Genomic DNA, 12,933 nt, shown 5'->3' on the forward strand with positions numbered 1-12,933 from the left:
TTGACCACAAAGTCTGGTTTCCTGGCTTCTCTGCTAGGAAGGGCAGAGGTGAGTCGGTTCTCTCTTGTACCACCCGATAAAGGCAATCAGCCTGTTTCTCTACTGTAGCTGTAGACACAGGTGAAAGTGAGATGTCCTTGGCAGACTGCAGCAGTCCACCGCACAGAGGTAACATCAACTTTCCCCTTTTCATTGGATTGGAGTATAGCAATGATTCCCTATTCCTCCTGCTGGTCAGATAGAGATTGGATTCCAAGGGTTTCTGCCACTCTCCCCACCAGGTCATGGACTGCTTCAGATCATCAGGTGGAAATGCAGATGAACAGCCCATGTTATCATCAAGGAGAATGATGTCCGTGTCCCCTGGGTCATCCTGTGGTGAAATATCTCCTTGGGCATCATATTCATCATCCTCTGTGTAACAGGGTGGGCTGGCCTTTTGGGGTCCTGGGTCCTGCCAGCCTTGTTTGATTATGAGACCCAGCTGGGAAAAGGTCAGGTGATCACTTTAAAGGGCTGAGAGAGCTCAGTTAGAGAGAGGTTCTTGCAGTAGGCTTGGGAGCAGAAGGATTGAAGGGAAGGTGTGTCCTCTTTTCAGCATGTGATACTCTCCTCAGGGCACCCAGAACCATAAGCCACTGTTACCCCTCTGCCTTAGCAAAGGAGAGTTTTGCTGGAGCTTAGACTGTGTGTCAGCTCCCTGCCACGTCAGTCCGCCCACCTCCCCAGCAAACTCCTTAAAACTCTGCCAGTCTTAACCTTGCCTTGCAGGTGACATTCAGGGAACCCCCAGTGCCCAAGATCTTCAGAGACATCTTTCTGCAGAGTCCAACCCCTCTCACTGGACACACCCAGAAATTACCACCTTGCCCAAAGTCCCAGTCATCAAATGGGCACACATTTAATATGTGTCCCACCATTTCACACACAAAGCACACTTCAGAGTAGTCGTTCCTCCATGACTGGGACCACAACCAATTTTTCATGGTTTAAACATTAAGCAATCATCAACAATTTAACTCCATGCTATGACATTTTATCACAAGACCTTGAATCCTGCTTTGGGTATTTTTCCCGATTCCCTCAGCAGAAATGATAAATCTAAAGAAGACATTTCAAGGCCATTCATAAGAATCACAAGTGGCAGCTCTCTCACACTCTGTTTGCCCCAACAATGATTTACAAACACAATGAACAGAAACTGAAGAGGACCATTATCAACCCCAGCAAAGTAGAACTAAGTGGACCATGCAGACCTTACAAAGCGAGATCACTAATTCAATGTTTCCCAAGCAGTTGGTCAGGAGCAGGGCCATAACAAGGAATTTGGAAGCCCCCTGCGAGAGAATCTAGAAGGGCCCCTTTCCATTATTAATATTGAATTACCAATTTAATCAAAGTATGCAAATAATAACCTATAGAAATCCACAACTAGTTATTGGCTGAAAATACTTTCAAAGCTAAACAAATAAATATATAAATGACGTGTCACATTTTACTCTAGTCAGTGGATATCTATTGGGAAAATAGGTTTTTCTGACCTTATTTATACTGAGAAATGGAGTGCACTATTGACGAATTCTTCTATCATGTCCTTGGAGTCTAGCGTCTTGCAAATGTCACTTTCTATGGACAGTGTAGCCAGTCCTACCAAACGGTACATGGTACAAATAAGCTTCAACTGTGTGTCAGCTTGTGTAACCTGTGAGGTTCATTCAGTGTTGACGGAGACACGATTGTTAACACCAGTTAGTAAAAGAAGTGAGTCTGGTGCTCGGTGTAGGGAGCCAGGGTGGCTTCCCTCCGAACTGAGGGTAAAGGGCCGCTCTCTCAGCCTGAGTGGGCAGGGCCAGACCAAGCTCACTCCACCCCCCGGAAGGGGAGGGGTGGAACAGGAAGTATAAAGGGCAGGGCCCTTAGCTCAGTCAGGGCAGCACCAGGGAGGGAGGCAGACGTAGACCGTGGGCTGCTCCCTTCAGACCCTGCTGCTGCGCCAGGGGAGACCCTGGACCAGGAGAAACCTGACCTGGAGGAAGGACAGGAGCTACTAGGACTGCCTGCCGCAGAGTACCCGGAGAGACTGGACGAGCCGGACGCGGAGGGGGAGCTGGAGCTGCCAGCAGCTGAGTACCCAGACGAGCTGGAGGAGCCGGACGCAGGGCCACCCAGACGGGGGGGCAAGTGGGGCAGTTTGCCCCAGGCCCCGAGCCCCGCAGGGGCCCCCATGAGAATCTCTGAGGCTCCCCCTGGCCCCGCCTCTGCCTTCCCCCATCCCACAGCGCCTCAGTGCGCCGTGTCCAGAAGCGGCCCTGGACAGCACTGCAGCGGGGTGGCTCCAGCGGGGCCTGAGCTCCTCCCGCTCAGAGCCGCGTGGTAAGAGGGCGGGTCTGCGAGCTCCGGGCCGAGCTCAGGTCCCGCTGAAGCTGCAGGGCTGCTCCTGGACACGGCATGCTGAGGCGCCGGGAGAGGAGGGAGGTGGGGGTAAGCTGCATGGTAAGGGGCTGGGGGGGGGGGGTTGGATAAGGGACAGGGAGTCCTGGGGACAGTCAGGGGACAGGGAGGGGGCAGAGCTTCTGGGGGGGGTGGTCAGAGGATGGGAAACGGGGGGGTTGGATCGTGGGCATTCTGGGGATCTGTCAGGACTCAGTGGGGGGATTGATAGGCATCAGGGCAGTCAGGGGACAAGGAGCAGGGGGCGTTGGGGGAGTGGGGTCCTGGGGTGGTGGTTGGGGGGGGCCTCAGGGGGTGGTGAGGGGACAAGGAGCAGGATGGGTCGGGGATTCTGAGGGGGGCAGTCGGGGGCAGGAAGTGGGTGGGGGGCGGATAGGGGGCAGGGCCAGGCTGTTTGGGGAGGCACAGCCTGTCCTACCCTAAAGCTCATTCAGCGGTTTGAGGCTTGCAGACAGCTATTTAACACACAGAGCCAAGCTGTTATCTTTTCCCTTAGGGCTACCATCCCTTTCACTTCTCAAATGCCAAATTATAGTCTACATTTCATTTCAGTGCCATAGGGAGAGTCATGTCAGGGCAGGGGAGCTTCATTTCAAATTAGCCACTGTAGATTAACAGTGATAGAGCCAAGAGAGCCATGGGGGAGGGATCACATGAGAAGAGCAATATCATACACCACCTACCTCCTTCCCAGCCCTACCAAGGGAGACCCCCCCCCCACCGCATTCCCCAAGGCTCCAGAGGGGTTAGTGCAGTGGTTCTCAAACTTTTGTACTGGTGACCCCTTTCACACGGCAAACCTCTGAGTGCGACCCCCCCCTTATAAATTAAAAACACTTTTTAATATATTTAACACTACTATAAATGCTGGAGGCAAAGCGAGGTTTGAGGTGGAGGCTGACAGCTCATGACCCCCAGTAATAACCTCGAGACCCCCTGAGGGTTCCCGACCCCCAGTTTGAGACCCCCCTGAGTTAATTTAATTTTAGCACCCTGTGTCCATTCACAGGCATGTGCTATTTTGAGCATTTCAGTTTTCACAACATAGGCTCATCCCAGATTCTGGAACGAGCTCAAATGCTCAGTTTGTGGAGTATGTACATAAGCTATGCTAAAGACAAACCCACAGTAACCGTCTCCAGTTTGTGAGGGACCCCATGGAGCCAGTCTCTAGGAAACAGATAAATTCATGGAGGTTAAGTCCATTAATGACTATTAGCCAGGATGGGTAAGGCATGGTGTCCCTAGCCTCTCTTTGCCAGAGGGTGGAGATGGATGGCAGGAGAGAGATCACTTGATCATTATCTATTAGGTTCACTCCCTCTGGGGCACTTGGCATTGGCCACTGTAGGTAGACAGGATACAGGGCTGGATGGACCTTTGGTCTGACCCAGTCTGGCTGTTCTTATGTTCTTATGTTCTAACCTAAATGAACCCAAAGTTCTGGAGACAGATATGAGTCAAGGAAGCCAGCAGAGTATGAGAAACCTGGAAGAATCTCTGACTGGATGGGCTCAGGCGTTTGGTCACAAGCTGAGGTGGTTCAAAAGTTTTGGATTTTTTTAAGCAGAATTTGTTTTATTGTTTCTTTAAACAATCAAACACAGCAAGCAGCAAATATTTGGCCACACACTTCTGAAACCCCAAACCATGTTCAGGTTTTGGCAGACTAATTTCAGCGTTTCAATTAAAAAAACCACAACAAATTTTGAAGGAAAGCAGACATTGTCCATTATTTTTTCTGCTTTTTAAAAACCCCTAGTTTTCGATCCAGAAAACGTTTTGATGGAAAATATTTGTCCAGCCCTTTTAATGAGCTTTAGAGCCTTTTAGCACAAGCTGATGCTGAGAACCAGTGATACCTTGTAAAGGTGACATGTAAAGAACTTTTCTCAAAACTGGGTTTGTGCCGAGATGAGGAAGGTTTTTAAATGTCTATTTTTTCCCAGAGCTGCCTGGGGGGGGGGCGCAAGTGGGGCAATTTGCCCAAGGCCCCACGGGGGTCCCCACGAGAATATAGTATTCTATAGTATTGCAACTTTTTTTATGGAAGGGGCCCCTGAAATTGCTTTGCCCCAGACCCCCTGAATCCTCTGGGGAGCCCTGGCCAGACGCGGAGGGGGAGCTGGAGCTGCCAGCAGCAGAGTACCCGGATGAGCTGGAAGGACCGGAGGGACTTGCTCAAGGTACCGGATAGGAAGGAGCCCAGGGACAGAACTGCACAGTGTGGTGAGTCTATTTGGTCAGTGTGTTGCGGAAGGACCCCCGCTGACCCAGTGGCAGGACCCTCACCCCGCCACTGTGAGGGCCCTGGGCTGGAACGCAGTGGAGTTGAGTGGGCCTGCGTTCCCTTACCTCGGCCAACCTGCCTCAGGTAGCAAAATCCCCGTAGTGCTACAGACTCTTGCTGGCGCTCCCCTGCCTAAGCACTCTAGAGACCTTTGCCGGTGCTCCCCTGCCTGAGGGGCGCTACAGACCCTTGTCGGCGCAAAGATTGAGTGACTTGACCAAGGCCACAGAAAGAGAAAGAACACACACTAGGAATTGAACTCAGCTCTCCTGACGTGTAGCCCAATGACTCATCCCAATACCATCCTTCCTATTTAAATGCTCTGACTGACTTATTCCAAAGGGAGATCACATTCTATTGGACATATTCACAGAGAGCTAGGATACAATAAAGGGCCTTTTTTGTCAGAACATCTTCATCTCTTCCTAGACAATCCCTTCATTAATTTTCCGTGGATGGACCCAAGCTGGGAATGGACAGCTCTTTCCAAAAGACAATACTCTAGAAATTACAGGCTTTGCGTATCGACACTGCTTTGCACAATGAGGTCCTCTTCCAATGCTAGGGCTCGGGGACATTAAACAGCAATTATAATTCATTCATTAATTAAAGCCCTGGGTGAAATTCTCTGGCCTGTGTTATGCGGAAGATCAGAGCTGATGCCCAGAATGGTCCTTGTACTCTATGGATCTATGGCAGCAGCTGAATTCATTTCTCCAAACCACTTGGCACAGATATGTCTCAAGGGAAGATCCCCATGTATCTATCAGCTGAGAGGCACTGGCATGTCCTGCAGGGGGCTCCCTACCTAGCCAGAGCTCCCCCTGCCAGCCCCTTTCATCTCCCATCCCTGCTGGGTCACACCCACGTGCAAATCCCTGCCCCGGGGGGGTTCCTGTTTAAATACAACCCCCTGGTTCTAGGAGCTTCAGTCTCTCCCCAGACTCAGACCTGGCGATTCCAGCAGGGAAGTTTTCCTTTTTAATTAAACAATATTAATTTGTTATTTATTTTCCTTTCCTCATTTGCCACTCCGGTGTGTAAGTAACTCCTGGTTCTGTGTCCCTATTGTCCCATAGACACTTACAGGTGGGGGCAGAGAAAGGGAAAGGAAAAGCCACATTGACTTCATTCTCGTTTTCATGCAATGAGGAAATTTAATGTAAAACAACTGTGACACCTACACACACACACCGGTTAAAATCTATCTAAATTGAAAGAAATCGCAAAGGAGAGGTGGGAATTTCTTACATTTATTTGGACCAAGGTGATGTCACTCAGAAGAGGATCATACACTTTTTTGACACGCCTCAACCCCCTGATGGCAATACAGCCATAAGCGCTACCAGGCCCTTATCCAGAAAAATTAAATCTTATAGCTCTTCCAAGGGGTTTATTAACAATCAGACAAAGCCAGTCCGTCCCGCCTGGATGGGAAAGAGAAACAGGAAAGAGGCAGAAAGGGACTGACTGAGAAACTGAGGCTGATCTGGACAGTTTTGAAAAAGCACCTACGTGACTCAGTAATCAAAGAGCCACATTTTCAAAGAGATTTAGGTGCCTAATGGGATTTTCAAAAGCCTAGAATTCATTGATTGCTTTGGGTGTTGGGCAGGTAGGTGCTTCTGAACATCCTGCCAGTTGCTTATGTACATTTAAAAAACAGGATCTTTGGCACTTTTAGAAACTTCAGGATACTAGTACATGTTGGCCAGGAGCTTAAAAGGGACCTAAAGGAATTAGGCACCAGACTCGAACAGAAATACCTTCGGAGTTGGGAAGCTGTCACCCCCGAGACTCCTTTCAAATTTCTCAGCTCTTCTTGTTTTTGAAGATGCTCAGATAGCCGTGTGCTATGTCAGAGAGAGAGAGAGAGTGCAATAAAGTTATATTTATTCGGTGCATTTACACGTTCACGTTGAATTTTGGAAGTAGCACAGATACCACAATATAAGAACCAAGGGAGCTCGACAGACAGAGATGCAAGAGGGACAGTCCAAGCACCATGGCTCCGAGAGGCAGTAGGAGCCAGTGCTAGGGCGCTAACCTGGGCCTCAGGACACCCCCTCTCCATTTCATCCACCCCCACAACCTTCCTGTGTGACGTCGCGCAACACTCTTATTCTCTCTGTGCCTTAGTTTCCCATCTGTTTAAAGAGTATAAATGTATTGCACATTGTGAGGTGCTTGGGCACTATGTATTAAAGGGATAAGAGAGAGAGTGTGTCGTATTTGCGCTAACAATTGCCCAGCACACTTTCTGATACTACATTAATGCCAAGGAAACCAGTGGAAGGAAAATGTACAAAGAAAGTGAGTCAGGAGTATAGGGTGCCCTGCTGGCGGTTTCTTGGGGGGGGAAGGAGGCAGGAGAACCAAAGACTGGTCCTTCTGATTCCTCTAGTTTAAATGAGATTTTTCCAGCTATCTCCGGGGATCCGCTTGTACTGACCAGAGAGATTATTGCTCTGTATCTCCTTGGGGCCTGCTGCAGAGTGAATCAATACAGGATATGGATTTGTCTCTAGAAGCAGGGGTTACAATCAGGGACGATATACACATAAGGTGCAGTAAAGGCGAGGGAATACGAGCATTGGCCAAACCCTGAACAAACATCCTAAGAAATAATTTAGAAAATCCTTTATTTTAGGGGGAAAAAACTCAATGCGCGCGATTCCCAATACTCCCAAGAGGGGGAAGCATCTCCCAGCCAGAAACACCACTTCACACAGCAAGCCACAGCTCGATCCTTCTCTTATATCTGCAGCGCCTGCAAATCCCTGCCCGGCAGCCCTGCCCTGCAAATTTGAAAGCCGCCTGCAAATCCCTGCCCGGCAGCCCAGGGGTTCCTGTTTAAATACAAACAAACCCCTGACTCTGGGACCCTCCGCCTTTCCCGACCTGCCCATATGTGTCCTCCAGCCTTCCCCCCGCCGGACACTGGATCCCATTCCAGCTCGATCCGGCGGTAGACAGCGAGCTCACAGAGAGGGTGCAGGTGAGGGTGAGGGGCTCCCCGGACTTCACCGCTCCAGGACCCGACTGCTGCAGCTGCCCTTGGGCGAGGACCCCTGGAAGGGAAAACACACGGATCTGTCAGCCAGGCTTCTGTCCCCTGGCAGAGGAGAACGCATGGCAATAAAACACCTGAAGAGTGAGCGTAAGGGAGTTGGGCACCCAGCTGCCACTTGAATCCATTGTGATCTCTGTGCCTCATCCCCTTAGGCTTCTTTTAGAGCTTCTGCCTCTGGAATGGTCCAAGCAGTGAAATCTATCAGAGACACTCACACAAAGAGGTGTCCAGCGTGAAAAAAGTAGCAGCAAATTCACAATAAGTCAGATCCATTCAGCTGGCCACGAACTACGCCTGGGCTGTGCAGAGCCGACTGACCATCAGCCAAGAGCTTCCAAGAGCCAGTTCTCCCTGCAGCTGCGCGCGCTAACAGCTGTGGACACCGCCACCTATTAATGTGCCCGGGGGGTACACACGCACACACTGGGGTGCACAGTGACCCAGTGCAGCAGGGACACCTACAAAAAGGGGAAACGGTTGTCACAGTGCAAGCGGAGAGCTACTAACGCTCTGAATCTTTGGGGGAACTGGAATTCTCCTTCTCTGTTTCATTGACCCCGCAATCACTTCAGACTGGAATGAAAGCGTGTCTACACTGCTATAGGACACAGGCCTGACGGGGCTAGAATCAGGACCCCCAGGATTTTATATGGTGGGAAATCTTTTTGCTATACAAACCTGAATAAAAATATATTGCAAATAAAGCAAGGACACCTCACTCCAAGCATATCCCTTGTGCACAGGGCAAACGTATTCCTTTCTCCTGTAATATAATGGGGCAAAACTCCACAGTAAGTATAACCTCTCTTAGACATGAGAAACATCTGCCTTTGCAACCAGTTAAGACAGTATGAATGTTATTATATTAAAGATAGAAGGAAATCCAGACTAATGAAGGAACGAGGGGGGGAGGGAGGGACAATGCTAGGAACTTGTCTTCGAATTTCTTTCCCGAAGTACCTAATTCGGGTTCGGATGAACCTGAACTAACAGCTAGAAAACAACGGGAAACTTCACAAGGAAAGCGAAGAAGAGGAACAGGGACCTCGTAATCCCTCAGACTGACAGCAGTGTAAATAACAAGAAGGATTAATCTGTTGCTCATCTTAGAACAAGATGACAATGAGAAGTGGCAATAGCTCAAGGATCAGAAATGTAATTTATGCTAGAAAATACTTTCTTGCAAAGGATTGACCAAAAAAAAAAAAAGAAAGAAAGAAAGAAAGAAAAGAAATAAACATTCACCATGCAGATATTATCCAGAACATGAGCCTGGGTCATTTCTTCAAGGGGGTGCTGGTAGAGAACACATTGGATATGATATCGAATGGAGGGGGAGAAGCAATATTCTCAGACAATTACTGTCTTCCGAGGGCAGCAGACATACATCCACTAACTGATGTCATCCACAGCACATTAATATCAGCCGAAAGATTTCCATTTAACTCAATGCATTGGAATAAAGCCTTTACTCATGATAAATGTATCTCTGGCTGCACACTAAATGCAGTGCGTTTGCTAACAATATGATCAATCTCTACCGAACACGGGATAGTATTTAAGAGATGGGGTGAGAGAGTCAAAGGGCCAGAACCTACTGAATTTCAATGCCATTTGGGTTCTTAATTCCCTTGGGTTCTTTTGAAATCCCATCCAAACCACAGGAGAAAGGGTATATTTTCTCTTCTTCAAATATTCCTTCATTCCTAAGAAGCCGTTATCCTGCACTTATATTTGGCAGAGAATTTCAAAGTCCTTTGAGAGTGTTAAATGACCAAATGCTATTTATTTAAATTGAGTTTGTGCATTCAAATACCTTGGGCTGTTTCACACTTCGCTGAGCTGAACTCACTGTTTTGGGGGGTGGACGCGTCCAACGGACAGATCCCTATGTGTAGATGCAGCTCACAACCTGTCATCTCTTATAGTCATGCTGGGAATAACCAATACAAATCCTTTCCCATCACTCAGAGTTATCACTCTTGAAGGGTTCTGGCAGCCTGCTGGGAAAGGACTGAAATGGGTAGAACACCTGGAGAATGGGGAGAGATTCAGGGTATGTCTACACTATGAAATTAGGTCGAATTTATAGAAGCCGGTTTTATAGAAATCGGTTGTATACAGCCGATTGTGTGTGTCCCCACATAAAATGCTCTAAGTGCTCTAGTCGGCAGACCACATACACAGTACCGAGGCTAGCGTTGACTTCCAGAGCATTGCACTATGGGTAGCTATCTCACAGTTCCCACAGTCTCCGCCGCCCATTGGAATTCTGGGTTGAGATCCCAATGCCTGAATGATGCAAAACAGTGTCGCGGGGTGTTCTGGGTACATGTCGTCAGGCCCCTCCCCCTCTGTCAGAGCACCGGCAGACAATAGATTCGCGCCTTTTTACCTGGGTTACCTGTGCAGACAACATACCACAGCAAGCATGGAGCCCGCTCAGCTCACCGTCACCATATGTCATCTGGGTGCCGGCAGACGTGGTACTGCATTGCTACACAGCAGCAGCCCCTTGCCTTTTGGTAGAAGATGGCATATTATGATTGATATCTGCAGTGGCTATCAGTCATGCTGCACCGTCGGCTGCCAGCTTAAGATGTAAAAAATAGATTTGTTCTGTATTCATTTGCTTCCCCTCCCTCCATGAAATCAACGGCCTGCTAAACCCAGGGTTTTCAGTTTAATCTTTGGGGGGACCATTCTGTGTGACAGTTGTTTGTGTTTCTCCCTGATGCACAGCCACCTTTCTTGATTTTAATTCCCTGTACCTGTACACCATGTCGTCACTCGGCCCTTCCGCCCTCCCTCCCCTGGTCCGTCAGATACTAGTTTCACGCCTTTTTTCAGACCAGGCGCCATAGCTAGCACTGGGATCATGGAGCCCGCTCAGATCACCGCGGCAATTATGAGCACTATGAACACCACGTGCATTGTCCTGGAGTATATGCAGAGCCAGGACATGCCAAAGCAAAACCCGGACCAGCTGAGGAGGCGATTGCAGCGCGGCGACGAGAGTGATGAGGAAATTGACATGGACATAGACCTCTCACAAGGCACAGGCCCCAGCAATGTGTAAATCATAGTGTTACTCGGGCAGGTTCATGCTGTGGAACGCCGATTCTGGGCATGGGAAACAAGCACAGACTGGTGGGACTGCATTGTGCTGCAGGTGTGGGATGATTCCCAGTGGCTGAGAAACTTTCGCATGCATAAGGGCACTTTCATTGAACTTTGTGACTTGCTTTCCCCTGCCCTGAAACGCCAGAATACCAAGATGAGAGCAGCCCTCACAGTTGAGAAGCGACTGGTGATAGCCCTGTGGAAGCTTGCAACGCCAGACAGCTACCGGTCAGTCAGGAATCAATTTGGAGTGGGCAAATCTACTGTGGGGGCTGCTGTGATCCAAGTTGCCAGGGCAATCAAAGACCTGGTGATATCAAGGGTAGTGACTCTGGGCAACGTGCAGGCCATAGTGGATGGTTTTGTTGAAATGGGATTCCCAAACTGTGGCGGGGCCATAGACGGAACCCATATCCCTATCTTGGCACCGGAGCACCAAGCCACCGAGTACATAAACCGCAAGGGGTACTTTTCAATGCTGCTGCAAGCCCTGGTGGATCACAAGGGACGTTTCACCAACATCACCGTCGGATGGCCGGGAAAGGTACATGATGCTCGCGTCTTCAGGCACTCTGGTCTGTTTCAAAAGCTGGAGGAAGGGACTTTCTTCCCGGACCAGAAAATAGCCGTTGGGGATGTTGAAATGCCTATCGTGATCCTTGGGGACCCAGCCTACCCCTTAATGCCATGGCTCATGAAGCCGTACACAGGCAGCCTGGACAGTAGTCAGGACCTGTTCAACTACAGGCTGAGCAATAGACTCATAGACTTTAAGGTCAGAAGGGACCATTATGATCATCTGGTGCCGAATGGTGGTGGAATGTGCATTTGGACGTTTAAAAGCGCACTGGCGCAGCTTACTGACTCGCTCAGACCTCAGCGAAAAGAATATCCCCATTGTTATTGCTGCTTGCTGTGCGCTCCACAATATCTGTGAGAGTAAGGGGGAAGACATTTATGGCGGGGTGGGAGGTTGAGGCACATCGCCTGGCCGCTGATTACGCGCAGCCAGACACCAGGGCGGTTAGAGGAGCACAGCAAGGCGCGGTGCGCATCAGAGAAGCTTTGAAAACGAGTTTTGTGACTGGTCAGGCTACGGTGTGAAACTTCTGTTTGTTTGTCCTTGATGAACCCTCCGCCCCCCGCACCCGGTTCACTCTACTTCCCTGTAAACCAACCACCCCACCCTCCCCTCCCCACTTCGAGCACGGCTTGCAGAGGCAATAAAGTCATTGTTATTTCACATTCATGCATTGTTTATTAATTCATCACACAACTAGGGGGATAATTGCCAAGGTAGCCCGGGATGGGTGGGGGAGGAGGGAAGGAAAAGGACACACTGCATTTTAAAACTTTAACTCTTATTGAAGGCCAGCCTTCTGATGCTCGGGCAATCATCTGGGGTGGAGTGACAGGGTTGGCCGGAGGCCCCCCCACCGTGTTCTTGGGCGTCTGGGTGAGGAGGCAATGGAACTTGGAGAGGAGGGCTGTTGGTTACACAGGGGCTGTAGCGGCGGTCTCTGCTCCTGCTGCCTTTGCTGCAGCTCAACCGTACGCTGGAGCATTTCAGTTTGATGCTCCAGCAGCCGGAGCATCGACTCTTGCCTTCTGTCTGCAAGCTGATGCCACCTATCATCTTCAGCCCGCAACCTGCTCTGTTCATCCCGCGATTCAGCCCGCCACCTCTCCTCTCGTTCATACTGTGCTTTTCTCATGTCTGACATTGACTGCCTCCACGCATTCTGCTGTGCTCTATCAGCGTGGGAGGACATCTGCAGCTCCGTGAACATATCGTCCCGCGTCCTACGTTTTCTCTTTCTAATGTTCACTAGCCTCTGTGAAGGAGAAACATTTGCAGCTGGTGGAGGAGAAGGGAGAGGTGGTTAAAAAAGACACATTTTAGAGAACAATGGGTACACTCTTTCGTTACAAGGTTGCATTTTTCCTCTTATAGTGAGGGCCTGCCAGTTTCATGTGAGAGATCACTCACGCAGTG

The sequence above is a fragment of the Chrysemys picta genome, chromosome 13 (genome assembly GCF_011386835.1).
Source record: "Chrysemys picta bellii isolate R12L10 chromosome 13, ASM1138683v2, whole genome shotgun sequence".
NCBI classification, from domain to species: Eukaryota; Metazoa; Chordata; order Testudines; family Emydidae; genus Chrysemys; species Chrysemys picta.